This window comes from Oreochromis niloticus, linkage group LG9, assembly GCF_001858045.2.
Source record: "Oreochromis niloticus isolate F11D_XX linkage group LG9, O_niloticus_UMD_NMBU, whole genome shotgun sequence".
NCBI classification, from domain to species: Eukaryota; Metazoa; Chordata; class Actinopteri; order Cichliformes; family Cichlidae; genus Oreochromis; species Oreochromis niloticus.
The window spans coordinates 21,465,566-21,485,791 of NC_031974.2; the positions used below are offsets into that span (position 1 = coordinate 21,465,566).

The window sequence follows — 20,226 nt, forward strand, 5'->3', positions numbered from 1 at the left end:
GATAATGACCATGCTGAAGGTGAAATGCTCATGTTAAACTCAGATAGAAAGCCAATTATAACTGGCATGTTTGAGCTTCTTTGTTGGAAAGCATTGATTGGGGAGAAAATGTAATATTTATATGTATTTTTAAAGTTTTTTTTTAGTTACATGGAGTAAACCATAGCATTGCATAAATCAGCTAGCTGATTAGCATTTGTAATATTATAAAATGCGTATTTCTGACCATGCATATCTTCAAGTAAGTGGATTTGTCCATGTGACTTACAGAGATTGATGGTTTAGAAAATTTGCCTTTTATAAACATGCTGCTGTTTTTTTTTATCACCTATAGAAGGATTTAAAAGCTGTTTATGATGCAGTTTGCAATCAGTCAGTGGTATTTTGCCCTTTTCGGAGGCCATCCCATTCCTTGGCAGTGGGAGAGAGCTGACTGCAATCAGATGGGGAGATAAATGGCTGCCATCAAGGCTGTCTGTTCAGTTGATAGTTGGGGTTGTGAAGGTTGACACTCGCTCATGGTGAAGTAAACACACAGTGTGCCCTTACATGCAGGCTAGAGTAGACTGCCTGCCAAGTCTCTGATCTGCCAATATTGGATCTCTTGAGTGTTTAAGGAATGCACCAAATGGCTGTAACTGGAGTTTGTGTGAGAGAGAAAAATTACATTAATTATTCTTAGAAGAGAGTGGTTTAAAAAATACAACCTAATAAAGCATTATTACATTCACATTATAGGTTTTTATTTATAAAATACACCCACTATGTATGGTGTCAGCTCCCTCAGTAATATGTTGCATTGGTATATGGCTTTTTCTTTCTTATGATGCAGGTACAAGCATCGCGTACCGCTAACTCTCTCATCTGCCATTCTGCACACTCACACACGGCCCACCTACCTGTGTACAAGGAGCTGTCTTTCTGCTCTGTGAGGCAATAAGCTACAGTGTGACCTGCATGTCAGAGTCAGGTTCCCAGTGAAGGGGAATGGATGGAGTGTCAGCTCTTGTCATTGCGGTCACTGGGGTCTGTTACTTCATTAAACGGAGTTATTGAAGAATAGCCGGGGAACCAGATGAATCTGAGAGCTCATGTTTCATTCGCTCTGGCAGAATGCGCCCGTTCAGACAGATTTTCAGCCTTGTCCATTAGAAACCAGTCATAACCAGTTATCTAATCTGGGACAGGTTTAATAAAGTGGCTACATGCTGTAGTCTGTTTGCATTTTTCCATCATTGTGATTAGTTGTAGATCCCTGCAGTTGCACCTGGAGGCATGTAGCTTTGTGCCGGGTTATAACTCCTTTCAGATATTTAAAGTGAAATATGAGGATTAATTTGTAAAAGTTTGTTTTTGTCCACTGAAACATTTCCCAGGCAAAAGCCGGTGTACTCCTTGTGCCATTCCTAACTTGGCATAGATGAGGAATAGTTGTGTCAGGAAGGGGAAACATCTTTTCCAAATCATCAAGAAAGAGATTTCCGTACTGGATCGGTCAGGGCCTGGGTTAACAATGACAGACTCCGGTGATTGTGGAAACTGTGCTAATGTTGGTTGAAGGTAGATGAGGAGGAGACGGGGAAGGTGCATTCAGAAGCAGCGAGAAAAAAGAAAGGTAGGAGTGTGGAGGTGAGAAGAGGGGCTTTAAATGCAGGGACTGGGCAAGAGAGAGAGAGCTGGCAGACATAATGGAGAGAAGGAAAGGTAGAAGCTGTCAGAGAACAGAAAAAAAGAGAAAGACCACAGAGAAGATTCGTAGCTGTAGTGAAGATGGACATGCAGAGGGTTGGTTTCACACACGAGGATGGAAGGGATAGGGTGAAATGGAGGCAGAGGGATGAGCTGAAAATTAATAATAATAATAATAAATAGACAAGCTTAGGGATAGCTATGGTCCAGGGCTTTAGTAAGGAAAATATAGTCAATTCCAAGAACAAACATGTGAAACCTAGCATTTTTGACACAGCTCATAGCACTAGCTATCTCACTTGTCCTGTCACTTGCAGAAGATGAATGACTACACTATTAGTGAATAAAGAAAGCTCATAATCTCATCTCATGTTTCTGCTGAACTTAAAGCAAGAAGGTGTGTGGGGTTTGTATATTCTCCATGTTCCTGTGTGGGTTTTCTGTTCTGGGATGGGTGAATGGATATTACCACTATTACAGATAAAAAGAAAAAAGATTAATATACATTTAAAATGGATAATAACATACCATAGTACAAATTCCATTTGTGTTGTATCATTAGTATTGCCTTTTCTTCCTGCACATCATTGATGACTTATGCTGTAAGCTGACATGCTTTTCAGTGGGGCAGTTTGCTTTAGGGTTGCTTTGAGAAACTGCTTCCTGCCTGGTTCTACCATCCCTTAATGGATAAGCCAGTTTAGCCTCAAGCTAAATCATTGTTATTCGATGTTGCCTGCACCTCCAGTGGGCAAACTATATAAAGTCCATGCTAAGATGCAAGAGTGCACCGAGGTGTGCCTCAGCATATTAATTTAAGTGCTGTATGTCCTTCTGATGTTGCTGACCTGTGTTGGCAAATTAGTGAGTGAAGTGTAGCAGACGTTGGAGCAAAACACATTCAGGTTTCCTTTAATGTAGTAGTAATCTCTTAGGCCCAGTCATTCAACCTCTGCCTCAGCTACACCTGTCCAGCTGTGATAAACCCTTTCCCCCTGTCTCTCTCTTTCCCCCTAAGTCAGCTGCTAAAAACAACCCCAAGGTGACCAATGCAAGGGCATCATCTGCCTGTAAAAATGTCCGTCCTTCACTTTCTCCCTCTCAATCTAAATCCCAGAAGGTGGAATTAGACATTATTATTGTCTGATTGTTTTCTTCGAGGTATTTTGCATGCGCACGAGGATATACTTTGGTTTATTTGAACACAAGTGCCTTCATGTACTCTTATGTGTAACTGCAAGATTACACAGTAGCTTCTGTCTGCATGCTTCCATCAAAGATGAAAAATTCCCTTTTATCGCCGATAGTGCCTCAGGAAATAATAACCACTCTGGAAATGAATGTGTGCGGCTTGAAAGCGCCACAGTATGGTCTGAGCTCCCTGTGGTGTAAGCTGTCCAGATATCATAAATACAGTATATGTGTGTGTGTATGTCTGTGTGTGCGTTTTTGTGTTGCGGCTGAGGTAAATGTATTTCTTTCGGGCTATCTGAGGACGCTTCAGAACTTTGGAGAGTTACCTGCAGCTCGGCTCACAGCAGCCTTTATAGGAAAACTTTACTACAAGGTTAAAGCCATCTCTGTAGAATGCAAACTGACTATATGATGAGAAAATGCAATAGTGTGCACAAGTTCAGACACCCATAACACTCAGTGTTGTTATAATCTGATTTAGTGGGATTCCAAATAAAATCTGCCCATCAACGAAGACCATCCCCTGTCAGCCTCCTTCATGTTATTGTGCTCTAGCGTTATAGCTGGCAATATGAGCGCGTTAAAAGATTTAACAGATTTAACAGACAGGAATAAGCGACTGCAGATTTTGTTTTCAGATTGATTTTTGCTTCTGTGCTTATTCCAGGTGTAAGTGGTCCGTTGCCTGACATATGTTGCACGAGGCACAGTACGTGTGGTTGGCTCTATTGATTTGCCGTGCTGCATTATCATAAATTCAGTATGCATGTCTGTTTGCCACGGGAAGTGCATTAAGACTGTTTGTTGTCAGTGCTAATCCGCTCGCAAGCAAGGCTGCACAAACAGTCATTAGCATTTTGTTTGCTCCTTTTTTCCCTTTTCTTTATTTTTCTCTTAAATCTGTCCGCTGCATCACTACGTCTCTTTCATTAGGTCGTCTTTATAAATCACTCAGTTGCGAGTATATTATTTTTGGATTTGGGGTTGAATTGAGGAACACGTGCAAAATGCACTCATCACTGATAAAATGCGCTGCTTCCCTGCACTTTGTCATTAGTCAAATCAAGTGCGCTGTGCTGCCACAAATGCCCTCCTTTCTCAGGCTGCAATCAATAGCTTGTCTTCTGCATTCAATACTGTATTCTGCCCTTTCTTTCCTCAAATTACCGCCGACAAAAGCTGCTCTCTCTGGACTTGGAAATGGTGGCGGGTGGTGCACAACCCTGTGTGTATGACTTTGTGTCTATACTGTATGTGTATGTGGAGCCATCATGAGTCCCCCTGCTGTTGCCAGATTGCTGAGGCCGTGCGTAACAGATTGATTTGATGTATGTGTGTGAGTCTGTGCGTGTGTGTGTGTGTCTGCATCATTGTATGTTGTGGTGTAATATGACAGGGTGTCAAATTTGTCACATAGACTACACATTGTCTTAACAACACAGACACAAGCTTGATTTGTTCCCCCTCAAGTATTGCAGATCCCCCACAATGTGATTGTGTATGTCCCCACAACATGAGCAATAAGAGTACATGCATGAATGCTAAGCCTCTAAGGTGCAGCAGGCTGGCTGCGGCTGCCAGTCAGCCTATTGCAGAAATAAATAGAGATCTGGAGTTCCTGGTCATTTCAAGAATTGGGGGGAGCGGTTGTTATGTCAGAGGCACAGCCAAATCCCTATTGCCTGTAATTGAACTGGCATCTCCCAAAAATAACTCCCTCCTGTCTTCTGCCTGGCTCAGCGCTAATTATTCCTCTCTGTCTGTCTTTTTCTTGTTCATTCCTCCTTTTTTTCAGTTCCTGCATGCGGCTCTTCTCTCATCACAGGGGAATTGAGTGAACGATGCTCCTCTGTAGCTCTGCATCTATGTTGCCACAGAAATAGCCACTCATTCCCTGGCGGTTAACCCAGACCTCCTCGTAATATACAGCAGAACATCCTCGCACACCCAGCATTTGTAGACCACGGCTAAAGCATCACCACACAGCATAAAGTGCGATTGTAGCTAAAGTGATCACCTGACTATGGCAGATTTTTAAAGCATCACAAACTGGTGATATAGAATGAAATTTTTTAGTATTTTAGGAGATAAAGTATCTCTTTTTTTTTAAGTTTTTTTTTTCTTGAAGAAGCAAAAAGGCAAAATAAAGTGGATAAACAGATAAACATGATTAAACATGATCTGATTTCCCTGTTCTGTTGTTGTTTAGGATCAACATGATATTGTTGGGCCAGGATCAGCAGTGCAGCTGACTACTGACAAGGCCGGGCAGTCAGTTAGCACTGGCCAAGAAGTTCGCTTACGTTTATACCATCAAACCGGCATGAGTAACCTAAACTTGCCTAACAGCAAACTTAACTTGATAATACTTTTATTTCTATTGTATGATTTAATAGAGAAAACACGTGAAATGCTGACTATTTTTTCCACAAGAGAACAAAGCCATTTTTTTTCTTCTTTCTACATTTCAAACATATGACATCACGCAGTGTGATAAGGGATGTCAGATACAAAATATATGAAACATCCAGTTTATATACACGATTCTGTGCTAGGACCAATTCTGTGCTTCCCTTAGGCAATATCATCAGAAGACGTAACATACACTTTCACTGCTATGCAGATGACACTAAACTTTATCTATCCATAAAGCCAGACACCAATTAGTTAAACTACAGGAATGTCTTAAAGACATAAAGACCTGGATGAGCTCAAGTTTTCTGTTTCTAAATTCAGATAAAATTGAGGTTATTGTACTAAAAATCTTAGAAATGCAGTGTATAGCCAGACTCTGGATGGCATTACCTTGGTCTACAATAACACTGTGAGGAATCATGGAGTCTTTTTTTATCAGCATATGTCCTTCAATGCACAAATTAAACAAATGTGTAGGACTGCTTTCTTCTATTTGCACAATATCTCCAAAATGTGAAACATGCTGTCGAGTTCATGCATTTATTACTTCTACGCTGGACTACTGTAATTCATTATCCTCAGGATGTCCTAAAAACTCCCTGGAAACCTTCAGTTGATCCAGAATGCTGCAGAAATGGTACTGACAGGGACTAGAAAGAAATAACATATTTTTCTTATGTTGGCTTCTCCCCTTCATTGGCTCTCTGTTAAATCCAGAACCAAATTTAAAATCCTGCTCCCCACATACAAGATTGTGAATAATCAGGCTCCATCTTATCTTGATGACCTCATAGTACCGAGGATTTCGCTCTCAGACTGCAGGCTTACTTGTTGTTTCCAGAGTATTTAAAAGTAGAATGGGAGGCAGAGCCTTCAGCTTTCAGGCCCCTCTTCTGTGGAACCAGTTTCCAGGTTGGTTTAGGGATATAGACACCATCTATACTTTTAAGATTAGGCTTAAAACTCTCCTTTTTGATAAAGAATATAGTTAGGGCTGGATCAGGCTGCTGGGGGATTCCCATGATGCATTGAGTGTTTCTTCTTTTTTTCACTCTTGATTTGTTTATACGCCTTTTTTTTCTTCAATTATTAGTTAATAGTAATAATAAACTAATAATTACCGGCTCTCTTCAACGTCATGTCTCTGTGCTGTCTTCTTACACTCACCCCCAACCGGTCGCGGCAGATGGCCGCCCCTCCCTGCTGAACGTCTTCCTGTTAAAAGGGAGTTTTTCCTTCAACTGATGTTGTGATTTTGACACTATATAAATAGAATAGAATTGAATTGAACTGAATATTAAAATAACACATAAGTAGGCTGCAGCATAATGCAGGTTATTGACTTTTCTTTGAACAACTGAATGATTCTCACATTTAATGCAAATAGTCTTTTCATGCTGATTGAGAACCTTATGTTGGATGTAAGGTGGATTTCTTACATTAAAAAATTGAAGGATTAATTAAAACTTGTAAATTAGCCTCTGAAACTTATTTAATATATCCAGCTCTTGGCATTTCTTTCCCTCGACAGACCAAATCTGCAATGGTCCAGCTTCAGTTCTTCAGTTCTTTCCGATAAAGGAGAAGAGACAGTCAAGTTAAACAGCTATAGCTTTCCTTCAGTTTAATCTCTCAGTATTGAGCTACTAAAGAGTCTAAATAATAATAACAGAAGGCAAAACTGAATTCCCCCGCTTCCAAATTATCTCTGCACCTCGCTGTGCCTGCGTCACCGTGGAAGTAGGAGTAGAAAACACTGCGCAGTCGCTTGCTCTTTATCTCGGTCTCATTTTCTCGCATAGCTCCCATGCAGGCAAACCCCTGATTGGAAACCTTATCATAGTAGCACACATTTGACTTGGATTGTTTCCCAAAGTGAGGGCTCATTATTGCCCTGTTGTATAATTGTCGGCAGCCAAAGTTGTTTCAGAGAGAAGTCTCCCCATAGCCCAGAGGCTTCATTTTAGCCATGGGTTCACAGAGAGGGAGAGAAAATGAGGGATACAGAGGCTGAAGACTGCTGATGTGTGGAAGTTTGTGGAAACTAAGCCACGGTTGGAGAGTGTAAAGCAGACACTTAAAGGCTTGGGATGATGGTGTCAAACTATATAAGGTACACTGCTGTAAGGTTCTCGGGGAAGGAAGACTAAAGAGAGATGCGGTAAGTTTAGTTGACACTGAACTGAAAGGAAAGAGTTAATTGTGAGTGTGACATTATCTTAAACCACTGGCAGCTTTATAATCTGCCTGGAAGCTGTGTGCAATTGATTCTCCCCCTGCATACAGTCTTTAATAATTGCTCTTACTTTGCAGTAATGGGTAAACTCCACATTAAAATGCATTTGTCATGTCAATACAAACCCTCTCAGCATATGTATATGCTTTAATAACCCTATTGTTGTATGTATGCATTAGCTCTGAGAGTCAAAAGTGAGAATGGGTGCCAACTTTTCAAATCAAAAATCAGATCATACTAATGCAGGTAATTAAGGCTGTAAGCTCTGCAATAATCTCCACAGATCACGAGTTTACCCTGTGTTAAGGAGTCTGCAAAGATAATGTTCCCTCACACAGGTAATTGGTTTAATAAAGGAATGAGAAAGACACAGATGATTGCAGCTATGGTATACCTGCTGAACAGATTTGATTGGCACATTAAACCATCTCATGAACGTTGTGTGCTTTACAGCCTTGGTTTCTCCTGGCATGCAGCACAGTGTTTAAATGAACTGTGTCTCAGTGTCTCTGTATGTTCCCATGTGTCTTTTATATGGATTCACACCCTGTTCCATCCATTTTGCCACATATATGTCTGTGTACATGTTTTTATTTTTTTCCTCATAGTGTTTTGTAACATGCCTCTTAGCTCAGTGAGCTGGAAAGAAAACATTTTGAAATGATGTATTTGAAGAAATGAAGCTTGTCTTTATGTGTGCTTGCTGATGCTTCAAGAATAAGTCCCTGTGGAAAACTAACCAAGAGCATAGTAAAGGAGGGGGAATGGGTTCTTCCATTCTGAGGTTTTAAATGAAAGAAATTAAAAGACAGAGACATGGCACTTGAAGATTCCTAAACTGAAGTCTGTGGAAAAATTCCATAACATCAAAGATTGTTGTGTAATGTGTGGGTGGCATGGTGATGTGTCAGTTTTCATTGGGTACTCCAGCTTCCTTCCACAGGTGAAAGACATGCGTGCTGCATTAATTTTGAATGGCTGTCTGTTATTCCTGTGATAGACTGGCCACCGAGACCTTGAATTGGAAAAGTGGTGAAGAAAATGGATGGATGGTGTAACATTTAGGAGGAAAAATGTTTTATGAAACATCAAGTTAATTAGTTTTTATGTATTTTTTTTTTTAATTAAATTTGATTGGCGACTCTATTTATGGTTTATTTTTCTTTTGCTTTTCTTTGAATTTGGTAATAATGCAGTGTATTTGTATAGGTACAAATACATTATACAGACATATGTAGACATTACCCCTACAGTAATGTGCTGATGTTGATGCCAGAGAAGGTTTGGAATCTTCAAAGTTGTTCGTAGTTCCCATGCACTTTCACTTTGCAACAATATCACTAACTGCTAACTGAAGAACAACCAAGAAGAAAGAAATTTCATGAACTTGTTGAAATGGTGGCATCCTATTACAGTAACAAGCTTGAATTCAGTGAGCTTTTCATCACGACCTGTTCTTTCTCAAAGGTTTTCTAAAAGCAGACTGCCTGGGTAGGTGCTTTATTTTATACACCTGTGGCAATGGGAGTGTATTTCCCATTTGATTATAAATCCCTCAAACCCACTGGCTCACTCTCAAAACTCCAAATTACTTTAACTGTGTACTGCTCACTTTGCTTAGGTCATTTTGCCTGTCATTGCAAACTTCAGAATTTCATGCACATTCCTTGTTATCTGCTCACCACATTGCTGCTAGTCACTGCTTAAAAGTCTATGTGTAGATGGTATAGAACAAATGAATGTCCCTACAAATTTTTAAGATACCAAAATACAGAGCAAAGTAATCATGTCTGTAATTATGTCACCCACACAATCTTGAATGAGACAGCTGTCTCTCCTGGTTTGATGTTTGGGATTATGGGATACTGGATTTTTATCAGTGGTGTGACAGTATGGAAGCTTTTTGTATGGGTTTGTGTGTTTTTGTGCATGCGTGCATTTGTGGGTGTCTTTCCAGACCATCACAGTTCATTTCAAGTGGAAAAAAAACCCCCACATGGGGAGAGCAACAGGCGCAGCTTCACTGCATCCCGGCTGTGGTCACCTTGAGCTTCTAATACGCTACCCTGCAGAGTGACAGGCAGGCATGAAAGGAAAAGGGGGCTTATTGTGCATTAAAAGCTACCAGTCTGCCACTTATTCAGCACAAAGTGAAGATGAGAGAGACGGAGAGAAAAGACAGCAAGTCTGTGGCTCTTCTTTATTTATGAAGTGGATGAGTAAACCACACCAAGGCAACCACAGAAAAATGAACATGATTACTAATGCATGTTGTGTGAATTATCCAAATTCAACCACAGAATACAAAGAAGTTTGAGAATGTGTGTTTAAAAGTTTCTGTTCCAGTGAAATATATGCATAATGTTTCAAGACTGCAAAGTAGAAAGTGGTAATAATCACTTTTAGTCATGTCTATCTACCACTCCTGAACTAATGCCACCCAAAAAATTGTGCAAAAAGGTTTTATTTGCAATTAAATTTGAAAAGTTTTCTTTCATGAACGTCTTTTTTTTTTTCTTTTTTTGTGAAATGTCCACTCCTGCAAAGTGTGGTTGTTTATGCACTCCTTGGTTGGGACTCCTTTATCAGAAATGACTACGTCACTGTTTCCAGTGGCTTGATCACCTTGAGGCACTGCTGAGATTGTATTGAAGCCCACGTTGCTTTGATCAGCTTTATAATCATCTCTGTACTTTTTGGGTCAAGTGTTTTTCATCTTCCTCTTGACAGTACTTCACAGACTCTTTGTGGGGCTGAGGTCAGATAAGTTGGATGGCCAATCAAGCACAGTAATAACATGGTCAGCAAACCATTTGGCAGTAGTTTTGGCTCTGTGGGCAGGTGCTAACTCCTGCTCCAAAAGGAATCAGCATCTCCATAAAGCTTGTCAGCAGATGAGAGCACGACATGCTCTAAAATCTCTCGTATAATGCTGCATTGACTTTGGACTTAGAGGGGAACAGCCACCGTCACAGACTTCACGCTGGACTTCAGAGAATTCCTCAGTTCTTCCTCCCAACTATAAGACATTTATTCTCTAAACAAAATGCAAAAATTACTTCCATTTTCCAACAGGACTTTGTACCACTGAGCAACAGGCCAGGTCTTTTTTCCTCTTTAACCCAGGTAAGACGCTTCTGATGTCATCTTCGTCTCCAAAATTTGAATTGATTTTTCTTCACAGTCCTCTTAAGGACTCTTTCATTAACATGCTGTACGGCACTGTGTGTACAACCAGCCTTTTAAGCAATGACCTTCTGTGGCTTACCCTCCTCATGCAGGGCGTTGATGATTGCCACCTGAACAGTTGTCTAGTCACCAGTCACTTTTGTAGTTGTGTTTACTGAACTAAACCAAGAAATAAACACTATTTATACGTTCTGAATAATAATTTAAAACTAGAAATTAAATATTACAAAACTTGATTTTCATGAGATATAAGCTATAGTCATCAAAATCAAGATGAAAAGTCCTAAAATATTTTACTTTTGATGTAATAAATGTAAAATACATGAAAGTTTACATTTTAAACAATGTTGAATACTTTCAGATGCCACAGTATGACTCTAGTTACCAGTGTTGGGGAGTTATGGAATACATGTACTGGCGTTACGTATTTAAAATACAAAATATGAGTTATATGAGTAGCCCGACACGGAACCCAACGTATTAGTCAGAGGTCCCTTTACTACGGTTCAGAGCCGTGGACCTGTTTTATATAGGCGCGGAATAGTTTTCTATATGAGATCGCTGCAAAAAGTGCAGCCTTACCTAATGTCCACCCTACTGTTACTCATTTTATATTAAGATTTAAAAATCTAGTTGGTATTGGTATGGCGAGTAGCCTTCAGTAATAGTGATAAATCACACAGCAATAGTACATTCATGTAGTTGTAAAAAAGTTTGATTCTTCCCAACACTGCTAGTTACTGGATGGTTCGTGTAGTGCCACTATGAGGTTAACATTTGTGCTCTGATATGGACTCATGTACTGAGTTTTGGTGCATTGTAAAAGGGTTTGTAACTCTGATTTTCATTCAATAAAAGTTAGACTTTGGAGCTTACTCTGTCTTCTGTAGCCTGAAGTTCTAGAGCTGCATGTTTTATTTTATTTTTTTCAGTGGATTATTCATTTGACACTTTAATATTTTAACTTGCACATGAGAGGGATCCCTGCCATCTGCCTGCAAGCTATATGATTTCATCTCAGCTCACCAGCCTCTTCACACCTGCACATCAATCAGCAGCTTGCCAGCAACCCAACAGCTGAATGTCACAACTCCTCTACCTTGATTTGTATTACCCATGTGCCAGTCTGCTACTGCATTGCAGAGGAGAATAAGAGTTGAGATTGTGGTACTCGCTGCTGTTTCTTGGAACCGGCATTGAAGTTGGATGAACTGTGTAAATCTGCTTTATCCTGCCGGGGTCCAAAGGAAAGTTTTTTTTCTCTTCATTCGAGCCAAAATTTGCTTCAGGTGTTCATGCTCAAAGTCAGAAATGTGTGTTCATGCGCAAGAATTTAGTGTGTAGATAAGTCGCTTCAGGCTGAATAACATCAGGAGGGCATGTCAAGCTGAGATCCTGACTCAAGCCTGAGTCCACACAGGCAGCCAGTCGCACTTCCATTAGTTGAAAGGACATCACATTGATTACATTCATTTCCTGAAGACTGACCTAAACCATTAATTCTTAAACCTTGCCCTCATTTTCACCTTCCGCTAAATTTAATCAATTGTTCAGTCTAACACTCAATGATTTGCAGTGAGAAGCGTTTCTTTTTGACCACAGAAGGGACACAGGTCCCCACTGTGCGAGCTCTGTAAACATCCAAACACAAGTCAAAGTACTTCTTCACATTTTGTATTTTCCACTTTGGACTGAAAGCAGCTTAAGTGCTCAGAAAGGTCTCGATCAGTTCACAGTTATCAAAGCGTTTAGCTGCTGTACAGTTGAAAATGCTCGGATCAATAAATACAGACACACACACACGCACACACACAGTTACGCTACACTAATACTATCCTGTCACCCCAGTATATGCGCACATCCCTCTGCTCCCAGGCTGTGTGAGTCACTGGGATTCTGGTGAAGTGCAGATGCTGGTTTGCAGGTTTCTGCTGCAGCAGGCAGATCAAACATTTGATCAAAATCTCTGTGGTATATTTTACGCTCATTTTCTCTGCAATGCTTTGCTCAGCAATACCAACATAAACTTAACAGTATTACATGTGACCCCCACCTTCCTGTGACATCCTACCGCCACATTTTTCCCTATTGTATTAAAGTGGTGCCATTTATCCAAAATGACACTGCGCATGCCAGTCTTTTTATTGTGTGGTATATCAACTATTTATGTACTCTTACATGCTTGTGTTTTGTTTTTAGCTGAGTGCGCATCTCTACCGTGATGAAAAATCTATGTGGCGTTTGAATTAACTTTAAAAACACCCTGCATGGTCTTTAAGCAGGCTTCGATTTATGCCATTTCAGATTTCACTAGTCCCTCCGTATTTGCTCAGAAATGAATCCCATTCCTTATTCATAGATGGCGAATCTCTCTGGCCCTCGTATAGAAATGCAGCAACCTGAAGTTTAGAATGAAGAGGGGTTTTTAAGTTCCTAGTAATATGTTTTACTGTCATGATAGTTATTCTGATGCTACTTACTCATTACCTTTGGATTTAGCTAATAATAATAATTCAATAATTCAATAACTTGAATTTATAGTTTTCTTATGACTTCATTAATCTCTCACATTGTTGGAGAGAAATTTTGTTGCATTTGTTTTGGAACAGCTCTCTTGAGGTCTTTCTACGGTGGTGAGGTCAGGAGTTTGACTGCGCCATTGCAATGCATTGATTCTTTTTTTTTTCAGACATTCTGTTGTAGATTTGCTGCTGTGCTTGAGATCCTTGTCTTGCTGCATGACCCAGTTTTGGCTAAGCTTTTAAAGAGGTGGTCACACTTGATCATAATCCAGGTCATTTGATTAGCAGCACCCGGCTGCTACTTACCCTCTTAATTCCTATAGAAGCAATAAAGGTGGGTAACCATGTACAGCAAATATTCTCATGAGAACACTTTTTCAGTGACACCGTAGAAATTTCGTGAAGGGACAATGCTAATGTACATATCCATGACATGATACACATGGATGGATGTATTAGTTTAGCTGGAGCAACCGGCCCTCAAAAACTATTTGCTATCAAACTGGCATTTGATTGGTTTAAATCAAATCTCAGAATAGCTGCCAGGATATTTAAGATAAGATAAGATAAGATAAGATAAGATAAGATAAGATAAGATAAGATAAGATAACTCTTTATTGTCATTGCACAGTCATACATAGTACAATAGTACAATGAAATTGGAAAACTATCCTACGTCGGCACTACATGTAACACAACACGACACGATACGACACAACGCAACACAAACAACACAACCAACACAACCAACACAACACAGTATAATAACTTAGTAATAAAAAAGAAGAAGTGTATTTGTATTGCACACTGTTATTATTGTACATTACTTATTATTGCACCTTGTTATAAATATAAATATTATTATTATTACTGTTTTTACCGTTGTTAACCCCCCCCCAAAAAAGTCCAGGTAGGTAGCCAGTCAGGTCAGCTATTTGCATTGATCAGGGCTATTGCCTGTTGTAAAAGCTGTCCTTGAGTCTATTTGTTCGGGACCTCAGCAGCCTGAACCTCCTGCCAGACGGCAGCAGCTTAAACACCCGATGTCCTGGGTGTGTGCAGTCCCGTAGGATGCTGCGTGCTCTCTTGAGACAGCGCGTGCTGTACAGGTCCTTCAGGGACGGAAGAGGATGTCCAATGATTTTTTAGGCCATATTGATGACCCTCTGAAGTGCCTTTCTGTGTGCTGTGGTGCAGCTGGAGAACCAAACACTGATGCAATATGTCAGCACACTTTCAATGGAGCAGCGGTAGAAGACTGTCAGCAGCTCCTTCTTCAGGTCCATTTTTCTGAGGATTCTCAGAAAGTGGAGACGCTGTTGGGCCTTCTTTAAAACCGCAGAGATGTTAGAGCTCCATTGGAGGTCTGTGTCTATGTGCACACCCAGAAACTTGAAACTGGAGACCCTTTCCACAGACTCCCCGTTGATGCTGACAGGCTGCAGCTCAGACTTTCTCCTTCTGAAATCAACTACCAGTTCTTTTGTCTTGGTGGTATTGAGGTCCAGGTTGTTATCTACACACCAATCTGACAGCCTCTGAACTTCAGCTCTGTACGCCATCTCATCTCCCCCAGAGATGAGCCCCACCACGGTGGTATCATCTGCAAACTTGATGACTGCGTTGTCTGGGTGGGTACTAACACAGTCATGTGTGTACAGAGTGTACAGTAGGGGACTCAGTACACAGCCTTGTGGAGAGCCGGTGTTAAGACTGAGGGCTGAGGAAAGATGAGGCCCCACTCTAACTCTCTGTACACGGTCTGAGAGGAAGTCTCTGACTTCAAATATATAGATATAACTTCAAATATAACTTCAAATATATAGATATAGATATATATTCAAGTTTCATTCCATATATTTAGACGGCATTCCACATTCCATAACATACATACATACATGCATGCATACATACATACATACATACATACATACATACATACATGGATAGATGGATACAAAAGTATAAAAATATAAAATCTGGCACGGTGGTACCGTGGTTAGGTCCTGAGTTCAGTGTGTGGAGTTTGCATGTTCTCCCCATGTTTGCGTGGGTTCTCTCCAGGTATTCCAGCTTCCTCCCACAGTCCATAGACATGCAGTTAGTGGGGACAGGTTAATTGGAAACGCTAAATTGCCCATAGATACCTATGTCTATTTGTTAGCCCTCCAACAGACATGCAGCCTGTTCAGGGTGTACCCTGTCTCTCATCCTAAGACAGTTAGGATAGGCTCCAGCCCCACCCCCACCCCCCACCTTCCGTGACCCTGAAAAAGGATAAGCGGAAGAGAATGGATGGAAAGTAGTGAGTCTTTACAGTGATTCTTCACAGCTAATCCACCTTATTAATCACAGTGACTTTCACTTGTGTGCTAGTCATTAGCCCTTGGATTCCTGGCCAGTTTGTGGACTGGTATTTTGTCTGCCCTGGAAAAAACCTTCCTGGATGTCCACTCAGCCTTGTGCTGGTTCTTTGGCTCTTTAATTGCATCCAGAGCTATTTTGGCTGCTACCTGCTGACGAAATCAAATCAAAAGTGGTTTCAGAGTAATTCACATTTGCGCATTTGTGATGCCAGGCTTAGGTCATCAGTGCAACTGTTTTGAGAGCTATAACTCTTGAGCTCTGCGCTGAGCAAGAGAACAGCTGCTGAGAGGGCGATACATCATTTAGAAAGAAACGGCAATTGTTTTTGTTTTCCAGCCAGACTGCAAAATGCCATTATCTAGATTACAAATCTGACCATAACATGATTCAACATCACCCAGAAACTTAAGCCTAAGCCAGCCTGTTTGTCATCTGGGAGACTGTGTCATCTGACAGAAAGAGAGAGAGAGGAATGGACATTAAGGAGAGGTGGAAACGGAGGGAAAATTACTATGTTAATGGATGGCTGGCAGACACTAGGAGTGTGAGTGAGAAGGGGATGCAGGGCAGACTTGATGGAAAAGGAGAAAGAGATGAAAAAGACTCGAGCTAATAGATCTTCAGCACAAACAATATTTGCCGGGAGTGACAGATTGTCAGAAATAGCCTGAACATCATTAGGTCCACATATCATCCCAACTCTTCTGTATTGGATTACCAAACAAATTAGTATTCAGCGGGTGTGCTCTCTCCCCCCTCTTAAACCCATGGCACCGTCAACATGTGCACTGCAGTGACTTATTTGCATAATCAATCGTTTTTAATTTAACAGTTTGGCATCCTTAAACTTTCAGCACCCGTAGAACTTTGCAGAGCTGCTGCAGTTAATCATGTTGACATTAAGGAAGGCTTCAGTAATTAATTATATTATACGCATTTCAAATGCAGCGAGGAAACCCAGAGATGGTGTGAACACAGTGCTAGTGGTTAACCTGCTCTACCTGGCAGACTTAAAATAAACTGAGCCAAGATGAAGTAAAATTGATAAATGTGATGGTTAATCAACAGTTTGGCTCTGTAACTATATAAATATTGTTTTTAAATTCATTTAATGGTTACTGTCATTTTCCAAACACTCTCAGCCCACAGCCTCTCCAATGTGACATTTTGCTGTCAGACATCAGGCTCCTCAGAGCTCTAAAAATACACTTTTGATATTTTCTGTCACATTAAAGAGAAAAACCATTAACATTGATTAATCTGAAAAATAACTTGAGCACTTTAATTCTGTGATAGTAGTGCAATACACATATTGATTGACAAAATAAGATTAATTTTAATGAGTTACTGACCTTATTTAATAAATAAAAATGTAGTATTTTACCCTCCTTTAAAGATGAAAGAGCTAATTTTAAACAGTTCACCCTCATTATTAAATTATTTATGGAGCTTTTTGTAAGCACAGCGATCTTATTAAACCCAAGATCTATGTGTGCATCAATTAACGATCAACAAGAATATCTGAGACTGTGATATAGGGCATAAATCTCTTTGCATAGCACAAGAGAAGATGTATAAAAGCAGTGTACTCTGAGTTGGGGTAAAAGAAAACGTCAGTGTTACCACAAAGTCCAGTTATTAACTATTTCGCACATTTGTGTGTTTCTTAAAGGGAGCAACTGAAAGAAGACAACGACATTGGACCAATAAGATGAAGCAGAAATTTAAACAAAAGATCTGTGTTGTAGCTTAGTAAACTTAGTACAGTAGGAAAAACAGTAATTCAAAACAAGCAAAATTGCTGTGCAGTGAACCTGCGACCTGGTTGCCTTCGAAATGGCTGCTTTGAAGACTGGGATCAGTTCTCCATTCAGTCGTAGTCAGTAGTCACCTTCCACGCGACGTTGGTGCATTGAAACACTGTTAAGATGAGGTCAGTTTGCTATGAGTTTGATTGAATGGTGTCCAGTTGACCATTATATGCAGTCTGTTTGTGATAATATGGCAATTAACTATGATAAACCTGTGACAACTGCAAATTGGTTATCATCATCATACACAGATATTCATGTTAACGCCATACATTCAGAGTTCAGTCAGAAACCCAAAGATCTGAAACAGAAATCCTTTATATAGGATAATCTTTTATATAGGCGCATATACCGAATAACAAATACTAATAAACCAGTCTGCAGCCAGCGTGTCCTATTTCAAAGAGACTCGTTTCAGACCAGTTGCTCTCAGTGCTGCAGACTGACTAAGATTGACTGCAACATCTTGGCAGTTTGTCTGTGTTTATATAGTAGATGGCGGTTATTTGCAAACTTTCGCCAGTCTGTCTGAGAGTGATCGTCTGAGGTGGACCATGACTGTTTGGAGACGGGTTGCCAACCACCCTGTGATCAAAACTGAGCTGGTAATTAAATGCAAGCACAAGGCAATGGCAGATGTTTCCCTTTTCTTTCACAAGGAGCTTGCAGTTCTATATTTTTTCTCTAGCATGCCTGAGCTGTCAGCCGTTAGCAGGAATTTTGGAGCATTCTTTAAAATGTAATGCTATAATATTTCCAGCACATTATTATTATATTATAAGCTGTATGCCAAACACCTGTTAAAAATCAGTAACTCAGAACACTGCTTTGTGAATAGGGAGCGCCTTGTGTTATTTCTCACTGAGGCCAATTGTGCCTCGCTGATACCTGGATGACCCGCATGTATCTACACCGATTACTCTGCACTGAGCACAGGTTTTCATGTCTCATTAACAGGGAAATGAGGTAATGTGAAGCGATAGCAGGCATGATGAGCCCTCTTTGTCTCTGGATATGTGTACATTTGCCTGATCATTTAATTAAATGGCTATAGCAAGCTGCAGTCTAACTGGGCTGCTCATTAAACCCATAACACGAAAGCAGAATGGCAAAATGGATCCTGATCATAATCAGGATTGAGGGAAATGATTTCCAGGCAATTGCCTCTTTAGCTTATTGAGATATTAATGTTCTCTGCATACATTTCCCTTGCTTTTATTTGCGCACATAAATGTGTTTTGAATATTTTGTTTTCATTTATCATTTAATTTGAGTGCAACCAATATTTGCCAGTTGCAAAACTATGAAAGCCTCCTTTTGAATGCATTTTTGGTATATAATTGTTTACGTCCGTGTCCATATGCAACGCCCACACTCGTCACCCCAAACCCACCTCTTTCTCACATGACGCTGTATATGAAGTGGTTGGTTCGTCTTGTTAATATGCTACGTCTAATGATGCATAGGAAAAGCAATCAGCGAGGCGGCAGAGGAGATCTGCTCGAGGAGCAGCGTTAATAACTTAGGGAAGCAGGAGAGTGCAGGGTCCCCGCTGGTTCGACACAACATGTATACAAAATACACACAGGAAATTTGCAATATGCTGCATTCAGCACACTTTTTGCTCTATACTTAATTTTTCATGTATGACTTAGTGGTTTGGTTAGGATTGACTCTGTGGTGTAAAGAATACTTCTAACGCCTGTGGTATGCACATATAAGCCCCATCTGCCATGCACATGTGTGCATCTGTGAGATCAGCGTAAGCTCAGTAGGCCGTGACCTGGCTGAGGGTAGGGTAGAGGCTTTAAATAATTTACCCGCTGCCCATTCAAGCTGAACTCACTTTCACACCTCGCCAGCAGCAACATCTCGATCTCTGCATCTCAGCTGCCGCTCGTGCCTAATGACAAGTGATGGCTGATGATGTAAACATGGGTAAATGTGTTCTTACTCGAGCTCTTCTTCTCACTGAGGGTCATTTTAAATATAGCTGACACAAGTGCAACATCGACTGATGATGATGATGACGATGTGTTTATGATACAAATGCGAACCATTACATAATTTATTGTAGCCTCTGCTGATTTTGCATTTTGACCAAGTAAGCACAAATGCTGCAGAGGGAAAACCCATGTGCATAGTTAATGTGAACACTTCAGGCTTCGGATAGGAAAGATGCTTTGCTGGTTAAAACACTGATTAACAGCCCGTATTATACTGTCTCGCTCATAAGCTTAATACCCAGCTACAGGTGAAGGATATAAATTTAGGCTCACTTAATTTTAGGAAGCTGTAGGATTGTCAGAGTCAGCTGAGACTGTGGATTATCGGTTGGTTTTTTAGTTGGTTTTCTTCAACTTTTTAGCCTATTTCCTAATTGCTGATCAGTGGAAACAGTTCTCTGATGTGATCAGCGAGTCTTTGTTCATCATTTATGTGATTTTAAACTTTAGTTTGATTAGCTCATCAGAGCCTTTCTATATATCCTCCTTTTTTTTCCCAGTCAGGCTCGTTTGTGTGTATTGACCTTCAACTTAACTGCGATTTAAGCCAATTTATTGTAATTATTCCCAACCTCATAATATCTTGATTAACAAACTACAATTCTGTTTCATCTGATGCTCTGGATGGGCACGACATGCTGTCCTCAGCCGAGTTCCGACTGAAGTGTGCAAACAAGGCATGACAGGTCCTCGCAAATTGAAATGTCAGCCATCACGTTAATTCCACAGAATCGGCGTAAGGGAAAGAGAGGCGTTTGAGGCAGAAACATGGAGCAGCTGAATGTTTTCACCAAACC

The 20,226-nt window shown here is 40.4% G+C and overlaps 1 protein-coding gene across 3 annotated transcripts in view; it reads left to right on the plus strand.

The window, feature by feature from the left end:
* Positions 1-20,226, plus strand: part of myripb (myosin VIIA and Rab interacting protein b) — a 116,255-nt gene that overhangs the window by 40,399 nt on the left and 55,630 nt on the right. The gene's annotated exons all lie outside the window — the stretch shown is intronic.